This window comes from Bubalus kerabau, chromosome 4 (genome assembly GCF_029407905.1).
Source record: "Bubalus kerabau isolate K-KA32 ecotype Philippines breed swamp buffalo chromosome 4, PCC_UOA_SB_1v2, whole genome shotgun sequence".
Classification (NCBI taxonomy): domain Eukaryota; kingdom Metazoa; phylum Chordata; class Mammalia; order Artiodactyla; family Bovidae; genus Bubalus; species Bubalus kerabau.
In genome coordinates, this window is record NC_073627.1 from 129,541,481 (window position 1) to 129,556,147 (window position 14,667).

Consider the following 14,667-nt stretch of genomic DNA (forward strand, 5'->3'; position numbering starts at 1 on the left):
GCCCAGTGCTGGATGAGAAAATGGAGGGCAGTCTCAAGAGACACCTTCCATCAAGTTCAGGGTTGCCCAGGACCATATAGATGCGGACTCCAGCCACAGTTAAGTAGGGTCAACAGGGCCACAGGAAGGCTCAGAGATGGACTAAGAGGAGCAGGGGAGAGAAAGAGCGCCCTCACCTTCCTGGGTGGTGATACTGAACCTGACCCTTGGAGGACAGAGAAGACCTGGGGGCAAGACATTAGGGAAAGGGTAATCTGGGCTGAGGAGACAGCAAGAGGCAGTCTGGAGGTAGGAAATGTAGGCTGTGTCTCAGTAACAGCAGGTGGACCACACATTCGGTTGAAGCAGGAGGTGAGGCTAGAGAGTCACTGGGGCCAGGAGGCAATGGTCTTAGGTCAGGCCAAGGGGAGTGGGCTTGGGCGTGTAGCCAGTAAAGAGCCAAAGGCCTGGAGCAGTCTTAGAGAGAGGACCCAGCCGGGGTGAGGCCCTCCTCCCAGGGCCTGCCCACACCCTCTCCCAGGACAGTGCCCAGCACCCTCCCAGGTTCGGAAAGCCCCAATTATAAATTTCTCAGCCCCGAGACTGAATCTTTCCATAATGGCTTCAGCAGAAACCTTAGGGTCAAGAGAGGCAATCCTCTAGGTTTCTCTGCACAACTGCCCTTCACTGTGGAGAAACTACACCAAGATGGAGCAGGAGCAGTAGAGGAGATGAAGACTAAGCCTGGGAAGAGGGGCTACTGGCAAAGATGGAGACTAAATATTCTCAAAGCGCCCTGCTACCAAACATCCAGAAATGCCGGGTAGTGTTTGCTTTAGTCATTTGAAATGTATAGGAAGTGTCACGGGAAAGTAAGGGTGTTTCCAAGATCAAAACAAAGGGAGAGCCGAAAACCAGCGCAGGTCGAGGGCTGCTGTATTGTAGAGTGCTGTCAGGGTAGCAGCGGAACTAGGGGCTTAGAGACCAAGCACGCAGGAAGATGGGTCTGGACTGTGCTAGAAGGGCCCCTGGGGGTCTCACTCTGTGTGCACGACTAAGCTCCTGGCTGCCCTCTGCTTACAGTGCTTGGAAAAGCCTGGAATGTCCTGTCTAGGGAGACAACTGGTGTGGGGGAAAGAACCTGTGACCCAGCTCCGCTTCTAACCTCGTACCTTCCTTCTTCCCTTCTCTAAGCCTCAACTGTATCATCTTTGAAATGGAAATGATGCCACAACTGCTGCCACAACTGACCTCATAGGATTACCAATGTACTCCAGTGCCTCCTCAGCATATGGACAGTAGCTAAAACCACAGCAATGAGTGAGATGCCCAAAGAAAGTCTGTAGAGTGACAAGAGCTACAAGACAAGAACGGATCCTGAAGAACAAAAAATTTAAGGAAAGGACAGAGGAGGAGCCCACAAAGCAGACAAGAGTAGAAGCAGGAAAATTCAGTGTTGTATGTGCCAAAGGAATAGTACCAAAAGGAGAGACTCCTCAACTGTCCAGTGCAGTAAACAGGTTGAATCAAATAAGAACTGAAAAGTTTCTAATGGGTTTGGCTACTAGGGGCTCTTGGTGTCCTTAGGGAAACTTAGAGCAGGGGCAGTGGACAGGGTACACTGGGTCGAGGAGTGAATAGGCAGTGAAGAAGTAGAAATAGTGATTTTAGGCCACTCTTTGAAGAAATTTGGTAAGACTCGTAAACCAGCTGAAAGGCAGATACAGGAGAGAAAGGAGATAATTGTTGGAACAAGGTCATAGAGAGAGTTAGAATAGAAGAGGTCCAGAACATAGGGGGACACATTAGCTTGAAAAGAAGGAAGGATACTCTGAGAATAAGATAAAGGGAGCAGTGCTGGATGTGAAAACAGGAACTTAGGAAGACAGGAACGATCACACTCGATGATCTCAATTTCTCCATGAAGTAGACCACACAGAGAAAATGGGAAACTAAAAATGGGATATGAATAAAAGTTGAAAGAAGTTGGGGGGGAGTGGGTACAAAGATTAACAAGTAGCACTAAGAGTCTGGCTGAAACTGAAGACCTTGAAGTGGTTTCTACATGTGTTCATTCCCTCATTTACCCCTCTCAGGTCACATCAATGATTTTTGGTTCCCAGTGGGACCATTATTCAATGACTGTTTTGGTCATACAGATACACAGCAGAGTATCAAGCCAAGTTTGCTTTGGGACAAGTCAGGATAGAGACACCTATTAAACATCCAAGTGGAAGCACTCAATATGAGGCTGGATGCTTCTGAGTCACGTTCCAAGAAGCAGACAGAGCTGGAGATGGAGTTTGGGGAGACATGGCTGCACAGAGTGTTTTCAAAGTCTGGGCCAGAGGAGATCACCAATGGAGAAGTAGTAGCTAGAGAAGAGGACTATGGCCAAAACTTTGAGCACTCAGACACTTGGAAGTCAAGCAGCAGATGAGATCACCAGCTAAGCAGACCACAGGGGGCACCCAAAAGCATACAATATTCCAGTAACCAAGTAAAGAAAGTAGTTCAAGAAAGTAGTGGCCTACTGTACCATGTGCTGTTGAGAGATCAAGTGAAGACAGAGAAGTGACCACTAGAGGTTATTGGTGACCTCATCAAAAACAGTGGACTGGAGAGAAGATAAGCCCACTACAGAGGGCTGAGCAGAAAATAGAAGTGAGGAAGGAGAGACAGGAGACAAGTCCATGGGAAAGGCTTCTGTGAAGGACAGCAGAGAAACAGGCCATCAGCTGAAGGAAGACAGGGTAAAGGAACAGCTCTGCAGAGAGTGGAAATGATGGAACAGGTATGAATTTTGTTGGAAATGTTGAGTGGAGAGAAAGAAACTGGGGATGCAGCAGAGATGGGAGAATTGAAAAAAACTAGAGGCCAGAAGATTCAGCTCACAAGTACAAGTAAGGAAACTTCAACTATAGCAATATGAAGGCAGGAGGGAACGAGAAACACAAATTCAGATGGATTAAGAGGTGTGATGGAAGGATAAGGGTGTTCCTTTGTACCTGCTTCTTATTTTATCAATGAAATAGGAGATGAGGTGATCAGACAAAGATGGAAGAGGGGTATAGAATGGATGGCTCCTACCAAGAAGGAGGTAAAGATGTGAAAAAACTGTCTTTGGGAATGGGAAATGAACACCTAGAGAAGGGTGGTAGGATTGCTGAACAGGATTGAATGATCATTTGAGATTTGTTGTCGTGAATTTAAAGTGAGGCCAGTTGGCTTGGGTGTGTGTTTTCTCTTATTCTTGAGTTCCAGCATGTAGTAGGAAGAGATGTAGGCTTTAAAGAGAGCAAATAAGAATGAAGAAAAGTGTGATAAGGGAATGAGGAGTGTTTGAAAAGAATTTGTCAACAAAGGTCCATCTAGTTAAGGCTATGGTTTTTCCAGTAGTCAGGTATGGATGTGAGAGTTGGACTACAAAGAAAGCTGAGCACAGAAGAATTGATGCTTTTCAACTGTGGTGTTGGAGAAGACTCTTGAGAGTCCCTTGGACTGCAAGGAGATCCAACCAGTCCATCCTAAAGGAAATCAGTCCTGAATACTCATTGGAAGGACTGATGCTGAAGCTGAAACTCCAATACTTTGGTCACCTGATGCGAAGAACTGACTCATTTGAAAAGACCCTGATGTTGAAAAAGATTGAAGGCAGGAGGAGAAGGGGACAACAGAAGATGAGATGGTTGGATAGCATCACCGACTCAATGGACATGAGTTTGGGTGAACTCCGGGAGTTGGTGATGGACAGGGAGGCCTGGCGTGCTGCGGTTCATGGGATCGCAAAGAGTTGGACACAACTGAGCAACTGAACTGAAAAGAATAGTTATGGCAACAAATGCAGAAATACTTGCTGGTTAAGGAAGACAGAGAACTTAAGGGAAATGACAGATGTGAAAAGTGGGAGGGGGAGTGCATTAGAAGTCTTGATGAGACAGTGTAGAAACATTACCCTCTGGGAGCTGGAATGAGAGGAGGTGGTGGTCAGAGAGCAGGATGTCTAGGTTCCGGGTGATGATATAGTCATGAGTGTGACAAAGGAATGCGTGGCTAGGGTGGGACAGATTAAGGGAAAAAAATCAAAGAAAGGCATGAAACCAAGAGGCCAACATGTTAGATGGCTCACCCACATAGATGTGGAAGTCACCAGGAATGATGTCCGGAAAAAGGATAGACAGGAAGACAGCATGCCATTGCTAAAGACACTAGTGAAAGGGGATAAAGAGTGGGTTCATGTGAACTTCAAGGGAATGGAGTTTTAAAGGAAAAGGGAGAAGAATTGGATTTAGAATCAACAACATAAACCAAGGTGGCCCTACCTAATCCACCACACTTACCTCACCTACCCCACCTACGTCACCTCCAGGCCCTCTGCTGCTGCTAAGTCACTCCAGTCGTGTCCAACTCTGTGAGACCCCATAGACAGCAGCCCACCAGGCTCCCCCGTCCCTGGGATTCTCCAGGCAAGAACACTGGAGTGGGTTGCCATTTCCTTCTCCAATATGTGAACGTGAAGTCACTCAGTCATGTCTGACTCTAAGCAACCTCATGGACTGCAACCTACCAGGCTCTTCCATCCATGGGGTTTTCCAGGCAAGAGTACTGGAGTGGGGTGCCATTGCCTTCTCCTTCTTCTTCAGTACCCGGCATCTAAGAGGAAAAACACCCTCCACTTGAAAGGGCTGAGAAGACAATCATCAGTAGCCACTCAGCTTTCATTTGATACAGAAACAGAAATGAACAGTCAAAAAAGAAGTTGAGGGTATTAGAGAGTGTAACTGACTCCATGAGTTCCCAAACCCACAGAGGAGGGGTCTGGGCATACCAGAAGGGGTGGGAAATTGAGTCAGATTAGAGACTGTTCAGAGTACCATGGGGATTAGAGTGCCATCACCCTGAGGAGCTTGGGTTTCTGAAGATGACTGAGGTTAAACAGTGTTCCAAGCATCTCAGAATTAGTCTTGAGGGTCTCCTAGGGGAAGGCAGATTTGACACGGTGGGCAACAATTCTCTTCAGTGCCAGCAAGTGGGGCAGAAACCACAAAGTGAGCCCCTGGGGGACTATTCTCTTAAGTGGCCAGCACTGGAGTTCTTTGTGAAGACTCCTGGGGAGGGGCCACCTGCCCTGAAACCAGATCTTCAGGGTCAACTTTTCTCCCCGGTGGTTCAATGCAGTGGAGATTTGGAGCACAAGTCCATGGTCTGTCCCTTTGCTCCCGGGTCATGCTGTGCTGCAGCAGGCAGTTCCATCTGGAGGCAGGGATGCTAGACGAAACCCAAGACTCACAGATAAACTTGAATTTCAGATAAATGACTTCTTAGTATAATGTCTCCCAGCTATTGCATGGGGTATATTTATTACAAAAAAATTATAGCCTATCCCTGACTACGGCCGCACGATGTCAGTGCTTGTATCAGGCAGGGTTCTCCAGCGATCTACAGGTTGAGGCACCAAGCTGGAGACGAAGCAGAGCCAAGTGGTTCAGTTCTGGTCCAAGTCCAAAGGCCTAAGAACCAAGAGAGCTGATGGTGTGGCTCTGGTTTAAAGGCTTACAGGTTTGAGATTCAGAAAAAAAAAAAAAAAAAGCCAATGTTCCAGTTCAAAGGCAGGCAGGCAGGCAGGAAGAATTCTCTCCTGCTCAGGAAAGGGTCAGCCTTTTTATTCTAGGCAAGCCTTCAACTGAGTGGATGAGGTCCATCCACATTAGGAAGGGCAATCTGCTCTACTCAGTCTATCCATTTAAATGTTTCTCTCTTACAAAAACACCAGCACAGAAATACCAGAATAATGTTTGCCAGTCCAGTTAACATGTACAATTAACCACTGCAGTGCCCATGTGTGCACTTTTTGAGGGAAGTGGAACTAGGCAGTGGTATTTTAATTCTAATAGTTAATGAGAAGAGAGAGGCTGGCCTAATCTCAAGGTATTAACTGAAGACTGAAATATCATAGGCCTGTAAGCTTACAGCAGTTCAAATGGAGAAAGTTGTGGGAGAATTAAGTCATCTCATACACACAGTAGTATGGGCAAGATGGAGCCCAAAGAACCTTCCCCTTAAAAGGTCAGTCCCACTCTGTGGGAGAAGGCAAGGGTGGGATGCTTTGAGAGAATAGCACTGAAACATGTATATTACCATATGTGAAATAGATGGCCAGTGCAAGTTCAATGCATGAAGCTGGGCACTCAAAGCCAGTGCATTGGGACAACCCAGAGGGATAGGATGAGGAGGGAGGTGGGAGGGGGAATTCAGGATGAGGACACAAATATACCCGTGGCATTTTATCAAATAAAAGGCTCTGAGAAATCCAATAGAAATATATACCAAATGTTGTTTCACCCCGTGTTTCCCAAGTTTATTTGTGTAAAGAATACTTCTACTGCAGGAACTAGTAATATCCTGAGGAATAGCTTTCTTTGAAAAACCAAAGTTAAAACACTCATGTATAATGCCATCTAGAATAAAAATACTTTATTCAACATTTTTATGCCAAGAACCTCTCTAGCAGTCTAGCAGAGCCAACAGACATCTTAGAATGATGTATTTAAGTGCATAAGATAAAATACTATGCTATGCTATGCTATGCTAAGTCGCTTCAGTTGTGTCCGACTCTATGCGACCCCATAGATGGCAGCCCACCAGGCTCTGTCGTCCCTGGGATTCTCCAGGCAAGAATACTGGAGTGGGTTGCCATTTCCTTCTCCAGTGCATGAAAAGAGAAAAGTGAAAGTGAAGTCGCTCAGTCGTGTCCGACTCTTAGCGACCCATGGACTGCAGCCTACCAGGCTCCTCCGCCCATGGGATTTTCCAGGCAAGAGTACTGGAGTGGGGTGCCATTGCCTTCTCCATAAAATACTATAGAGGATTACAACAGAAACTAATTATACTGAAATATAATTTAAAACAAATGGGAGTGACAGAAGGAGAAAGAAAGAGGAAGGGACAGGAAAAAATATTTAAAGAAATAATGGCCAAGGACCACATATTATATGATTCCATTTATATGAAATGTCTAAAATAAGTAAACCCACAGGGATAAAAACCAGATTAGTTGTGAGGGGGGCCAGGGAGTTTGGAAGCAGACAGCTAAAAAACAGGGCTTCTCTTTGGCATAATGAAAATGCTCTAAAACTGCTTGTAGTGATGGATCTGCATCAAACACATAGATAATAACATACATTTATTTGTACACCTTAAATGGCTTAATTATATGTTACACAAATTCTATCTCAATAAATCTGTTTTAAAAACAATGGCCCAAAACTTTCCAATCATTTGTACTGAAAACTAAATATACAGACCCATGAAGCCAAATAAATTCCAAATAGAACAAACACGAAAACTACATAAAGGCATATCATAATCCAATTGTTCAAGACAAAGAGAAAATCTTGAAAGTATTCTGATAATGATACATAATATATACAGTGGAAAAAAAACACAAAGATGACAGCAAAGTTGTTGTTGAAAGCAACGCAAAAAAAAGAAAGAAAGAAAGAAAGCAATGCAAGCTAGAAGACAGTACAGCAAAATATTTTAACATCTGAAAGAAAACACAGGCAATCCAGAATTCTACACACAGGGAAACTGTCTTTCAAAAACAAAGGCAAAACAATGAGATGCCACTTAATATCCATTAAAATGGCTATTATCCAAAAAAAATGGAAAATTGCAAGTGTTTGTGAGGATATGGAGAAAGCAGAACCCTACCAGATGCCTCACTGGTAGGAATGTAAAATGATGCAGCCACTGTGGAAAAGTGTTTGTGGAGAAGTGTTAAAAAAATTTTAACATAAAATTACAATATTATCTAGTACATGTTCAAATAAAAACCTATACACAGTACCTCTAGTCAACAATAAATGTGTTTATTATACACTTAAAAGTTTGTTAGAGGACTTCCCTGGTGGTCCAGTGGCTAAGACTGTGAGCTCCCAATTCAGGGAGCCTGGCTTTGACATCTGGTCAGGGAACTTGATCCCACATGCTCCAACTAAGAGTTCCACTGCCACAACTAAAGAGCCCACGTGCCACACCTGAGACCTGGCACAGTCAGATAAATATATATATATTTTTAAATGTGTTAGAAAGGCAGATCTCATGTTAAGTGAACCTATACACAGTATCTATAGTCAACAATAATGTATTATACACTTTAAATTTTGTTAAAGCTCACACACTGCAACTAGAGAGCAGCCTCCACTCCCTGCAACTAGAGAAAACCCACACACAGCAACAGATCCAGCACAGTCAAAAATAAATAATTTTTTTTAATTGTTAAAAGGTAGATCTCATGTTAAACGTTATCACAATAAAATTTCACAATTTTTAAAAACTATACACAAATGCTCATAGCCACTATTTACAATACCCAAAAAGTAGAAAAAGCCATGTCCATCAACTAATGAATGGATAAAGAAACTGTAGTATATGCAATGGAATATTACTCAGACACAGAAAGGAATCAAGTTCTAATACATGCTACAACATGATGAACCTCAAAAACAAGCTAAATGGAAGAAACCAGTCATAAAGGACATGTTGCATTTTTCCACCATTTATTTCATATTCCATCATGAAATATCCAGAATAAACAAATCTACAGAGACAATAAATAGATTAGTAGCTGCCTAGGGCTGGGGGAAAGGGGATTGGAGAGTGACTTAATGAATATGGAGTTTCCTTTGGGAGTAATGAAAATATTCTGTAACTACAATGATTTATAATATTATGAATATACTAAATACCACTGGATTGCACACTTTAAAATGGTTTATTTTGTGTTTTTGTGTGTTTTATCCCAAGTTTAAAAACCACAATGAACTACACTGCACATCTATTAAAGTGATTAAAGTTAAAAAGACCAAAGGACTTATGTGGCAGCCTGGATGGGAGGGAGGTTTGCAGAGAATGAATACATGTGTATGTATGGCTGAGTCCCTTTGCTGTTCACCTGAAACTATCACAACATTGTTAATTAGCTATATTCCAATACAAAATAAAAAGTTCAAAAGAAAAAAGACACACAAAAAGACCAAAGAACTAATCATACTAAGTGTTGGCAAGGATGTGGAAGAACCAGAACTCTCCATATACCACTGGTGGGACTGTATGCTATAATCACTTTGGAAAACAGTCCGACAGTTTCTCAGAATGTTCAACACACACAAGCTACCATATGATCCAGACATTCCTGTCCTAGGTATTTCAAGAAAAATGGAAGCACATGCTCATACAAAGACTTGTACATAGATGTTCACAATAATTTTACTCTAAATATCCCAAACCGGAAATAACCAAAGTCTATCAATAGAAGATGTATAAACAAATTGTGGTCTATCTATACGATGGAATAGTATTCAGCAATATAAAAAGAATGAGTTGTTGACAATCTGGAAAAATCTCAAAAGGATTATACTAAGTTATAAGGAGATAGACAAAAATGAGTACATACTATATGATACCATTTACAATTCTAAGAAATGCAAATTAAGTTATAGTGACAAAAGCAGTTCGGTGGTGGGCTTGGTGGGAAGAGACAGGACAGAGAAAGGCACAGGGAAACTTTTGTGGAAAGGGACATGTTCACTATCATGAGTGCAGCAATGGTTTCACAGGTACACACACATGTCAATACTTATCAAACTGTATACTTTAAATATGTGGAGTTTATCATATTTCAATTACATCTCAATGAAGCTCTTAAAAACATTTTTAAATATATGTGATAAGATATATATATAAGGAAGAAATGGAAATTGAGCTTATATCTTCTATTAGATTTTGAAGCTGTAAATCTATTTTTAAATAAATAAACCTTGTTTCAAAAGTTGAAAGTTATGTTTAAAAAACTGACTAAGCATTCAATGTGTTGTATCAATTGCTCTATTGAGTAACCAATACTATGACTGTATTGGTCAGAATAGGCTAGATTAAGCTATAGTAACAGAAATGCTCAAATCTGAGCAGCTTAATATCACTGAGGTTTATTTCTCACTTGCTTTGTGCATGCGTAACAGTTGATATGAACCCAGGCCAATAAAGTTCCAATGTCCTGGAATGTGACCTTCTTAGTCAATGCAGTGGGAGAAGAGAGGACTAAAGAATCCAGCACCTGCAACTCAACGTTCCATTCCACAGGTGACGAACAGCACTTCCAATCACATTTATTGGCCAAAAATAGTCACATGACCACTCTTTCAAGAAGATTGGAGATTGCATGACACAGGGGAGAAGTGGATATTGGTTAACATTAATAATCTAGCACAATTATCCATAACACAAAATTATTTTCACACCAAACGACAAAAAGATTGAAATGGAACATACTCAAAAAATGTGAACTGGAGGTTCTACCCAGGAAAGGCGGGAAAATTGCGGCTCCATCCACACTTGCTGCTGCTGCTAAGTCACTCCAGTTGTGTCCGACTCTGTGCGACCCCATAGACGGCAGCCCACCAGGCTCCCCCATCCCTGGGATTCTCCAGGCAAGAACACTGGAGTGGGTTGCCCTTTCCTTCTCCAATGCATGAAAGTGAAAAGTGAAAAGTGAAAGTGAAGTCGCTTAGTCGTGTCCGACTCTTAGCGACCCCATGGACTGCAGCCTTCCAGGCTCCTCCGTCCATGGGATTTTCCAGGCAAGAGTACTGGAGTGGGGTGCCATTGCCTTCTCCACCATCCACACTTAGAAGTCCTCTATTCTCTCAGTATGTTCCCTGGATGGAGAGTCACAGTTCCAGATAACCCAGGGACAACTGGGTGGCAACTCTATTTCACTTTTAAAAGTCCCTTAGCTATCTAGAGATCACCTCTTTCACACTTGCTATGCATACCATCAAATACCTCCACCACCAGTCACTCCTTCAGTATCTGCTCCTTAACACTCAGGTGTTGAAGAAACCCATCAGGTGGGGCCTGTCCTCAAGAAGTCTAAACAAGGTGCTACATGAACACAAAAGAGGAAGCAACGAATTTTTTAAAAGATATTTTAAACTCTGACCTGTCCCATCTTTTCCTGTTTTTGTGATACTAAGTACCAATACTGTCACTTACCAGCTCCATGGCCATATGCAAACCCCTTCGCCTTTCCGAGGCTCAGTTTCCTCACCTGTGAAAATGGACTAGTAAGGCTTACCTCCCAGGATTGTTGTGAGAACAAGAATGAGATCATGTCTATGGAATTGCTTTGTAAACTTTTTGTCAGTCCAACGTATCACCACCATCACCATCATCGTGGCTGTCTCGCACTGTCTAGAAGGGGAGCCCCAGGGTTGGGGGAAGGCTGAGTGAGAGGAGACAGGGGCTCCCAGCCTGACCCTGGAGTCAGGGCCTCTCTCTAATTAACTCTTCCTGGCAAAAGTTCCTTGCTGGACATGTTTGCCTACCATCATAAAGCCAGGTGAGGCTTCCAGGGCCGCCCACTGGCCCTGGGAGGAATGATGAGTCACCAGCCCTCTAACAGCCTCGATGACAGGGCTCGAGGCCCAGCCCCTGGCAGGGAATGTAGAGGGCTGGCAAGGGTGCAGCAGGGCCATCCAGGTTTTTAAGAAAGAGAGAAATGATGGAAAGAGGAGGGGGGAGAAAAAAGAGAGATAAGGGAAAAGAAAGAAGGGCACACAAAGGCAAAAGGAAGAAATGAAAAAGAAAGAAGAATGTGATGACCAGGAGCTGGGGGATGCCGGAATGGGGAGACGTTATTCAACGGATCTAGAGTTTCAGTTTGGCAAGATGAAATCGTTCTGGAGATTGGTTGCACAACATGAAAGTCCTTAACACTACTGACTGTACACTTAAACATGGTTATGATGGTAAATTTATATTATGTGCTTTTAACATAGTGAAAGTGAAGTCGCTCAGTCGTGTCCGACTCTTTGCAACCCCAAGGACTGTAGTCTACCAGGCTCCTCTGTCCATGGGATTTTCCAGGCAATAGTACTGGAGTGGATTGCCATTTCCTTCTCCAACTTGTTTTTACATAGGTAGAAATTAAAAATTATTTTCAAAAGTGAAGAAATGAAAAGGGGAGCAAGTAGAAGCAGGGAAGAAGGAAAGGAGAGGAAGGGAGAGAGGGAGGGAAGGAGAAGGGAGCAGGGAAGGAGGGAGGAAAGAAGCGGGAAAGGAAAAGAAGTAAGAGGAAGGCAGGAGGAAGAGGAGGAATGGCAGGGATGATAAAAGAAGGGAGGAAATGAAGATAAAAGGAGGAAAAGAATTCCTTTCAGGAGATTACCTGGCAGTGTACACACGGCTTGCTACTTTAGGGAGTGGGGAAAGGGAAGCGAGGGACGAGAGCCTTGGCTTCGGGGCTGCTCCACGTGACATCACCGCGCCTCCCCGCCTTCGGGTCCCCGCGGCCCGGCGGTGTTGTGCAATCGCGCGGCGCGCAGAGCTGGTGGCTGGCCCTACCGCTGGGTACCGCTCTCCTTGGGTGGCTGCGAGTCCCTTAGCCTTTGGCCTTCTGCCGGGCCAGTCCTGGCGGCGGCAGGAGGGCGATAATTGCCCAGAGACGCAGCACTTATCCGGGCAGGTTGTGCAAGGACCGCAGGAGCGAGGGCCCCGGGCGTCCGCTCTCACGCCTCAGCGGCCAGGCATGTGCGCGGGGGCGAGGGATGGGCGGGGGTCCCGGGGGCGCCTCCAGGTGTTCCCACTGGAGACTCTGCCTTGCTCCTCGGGAAAGAACAGCTGTGATCTTTACTGGGAATAAGGAAGACCTGGGTTCCCAGCCCGGCCCTGCCACCTGCCACAGTGTGTGATCTCGCATAAGTCACTTCACTTCTGGTCCCCAGGCTCCTCTGTGCACTAGAAGCAAAATCATTACCTCTCCTTGTGGTAGTGAGGCTAAGAGACAGTGCAGGCGAGGCCTAGAGCAGTGCCAAGCACACGCTGTGTACATGGTGATTGATGGCCACTAATTACTTCTATCACCTACTCCAGGAGCTCACACTAAAATTCTATATGCTAGCCTCTCCTGCTTGGCCCACACACTGCCTATCAAGGCCTGGGATCAAATTTTGTCTGCCACTGGCTTGCTGGATGACCTTGGGAAATTTGCCTACTTTCTCTGTTCTTCAGTTTTCCCTTTGAAAACAGCGTGATGCAAGTCCCCACTTTGACAATTTGATGGGAAAATTAAATGAGGTGACCCTTGAAAAGTGTGAGGGTCATACCTATCTATATCAGATTCTGCCAGCCACTGTCCTTGGAAAATTCTTTTCCCTTGACTTCCATGACAACAGGCACTCTAGGTTTTCTTCCCATTTCTCTGGCTACTCCTTTGCAGTCCCACTGCAGGCTCCTCCTCCCTTACAAATCCTTTAGGAGTTGGTGTGCCTTGGGGTTCTTTCTTAGGCATCCCTCTGTTCCTTGGTGAGGGGTGACTTGGTGACTGAATCCTCTCCAAGACCTCGGGTCCCAGCAGTTGCATGAAGGCCAGACCTCTCTTCCATGGATCCCAATATTTACAGGCCACCTCCACTCACATGGGTACCACAGAAACCTCACATTCAGCATGTTCCAAACTAAACACATCATTTCCCTGTCCCAAAATCAGATGGCAATGTCCAGGCTCTCCGTTCTTCCCAGGTCAGCGAGGAACCTGAAAACCACCTTTAAGGCTTCCATCTCTCCCATCCTCTTACTATCCAAGCAATCACTGTGTCCCATCCTTCCTACCTCTTTAATGTCCCTTCAGTCTGTTTTCCATTCTCACTGTCACTGTCCCAGTCTTGGCAACTGCTATATTGCTCACCTGGGGGACTGCAGCAGCCCCCTAACTTGTCACTGTCTGTAGTCTTGCCCCCACTCAGTCCTCTACACTGAAGCCAAAGTGACCTTACTAAAATACAAATCTTACCATATTGCTCCATGTGTTACTCACCTTCTCTCAAGATTCTAACCACATGGAAGTTATTTCTGGTCTCAGGTTACCATGCCTCTGGGCCTTCTCACATGCTGTTCCCTCTGTCAGGACAGACATTCCCTTTTCGTTTGGCTCAGTCTAACTTGTTGACAGATCTCCACCTGGACACTTCCTTTGCATAGCTTCCCCTGTGCTTCAAACCCCTAACTACCTTAGGGACCCCTCCTATTTGCTCTTAAAGTAGGAATACATTCAAGTTTATCTCATGGTGAATTTGTTTTGATACCAGCTTTCTAGAAAACAAAAGGAAATGTGTATCAAAAGCCTTTAAAATGCCCATATTCTTATTTGTATCCAATTCAAATAGGTAGCAATGCCAGTGGAAAGATAAAACAGTTGCTCTTTCAGTAGAAATGGATACTAGAGGAATTTTCATTCATTTGAGGAACTTGGCTTGGGAATTTCTAGACTGGTAGTATTTACTAAGATTATGGAGATCTTAAAATTCCACCCCCTCATCTTGGAACTGGGGAGCTGGAAATCCAAAAATGATTGGTGACTTTCCAAACCTGGTCCATCATACAGGAGGGTAGTGGCAGAGCTGGAATTTGAATATGTTTTCTCACTCCCTGGTCTCTGCTCAGTCTAAGTTATGTTCCCACCCCATTCCCAGCAATCGACCCCAAGACTCCCTACATATTGCACATATACACACACCACACCAAGGAAACCTGCTGGATTTCCATCCAAAGTCCTTACATCCAGAAAGCAGACCACCCTTGAATTCACTTAATTTTTTATAATCTCTCATACTAATCTTTGAGAAGCTG

At 44.4% G+C, this 14,667-nt stretch overlaps 1 long non-coding RNA gene across 1 annotated transcript; it reads right to left on the bottom strand.

Moving 5' to 3' along the window:
* Positions 1–8,269: 8,269 nt before the first annotated feature.
* Positions 8,270–13,516, bottom strand: LOC129650289 (uncharacterized). The gene is made up of 3 exons (XR_008713697.1): positions 12,209–13,516; positions 11,035–11,089; positions 8,270–10,178 (listed from the first exon to the last, which is right to left on the bottom strand). It is a non-coding gene; the product is annotated as an uncharacterized LOC129650289 (long non-coding RNA).
* Between the last annotated feature and the right edge of the window lie 1,151 nt (positions 13,517–14,667).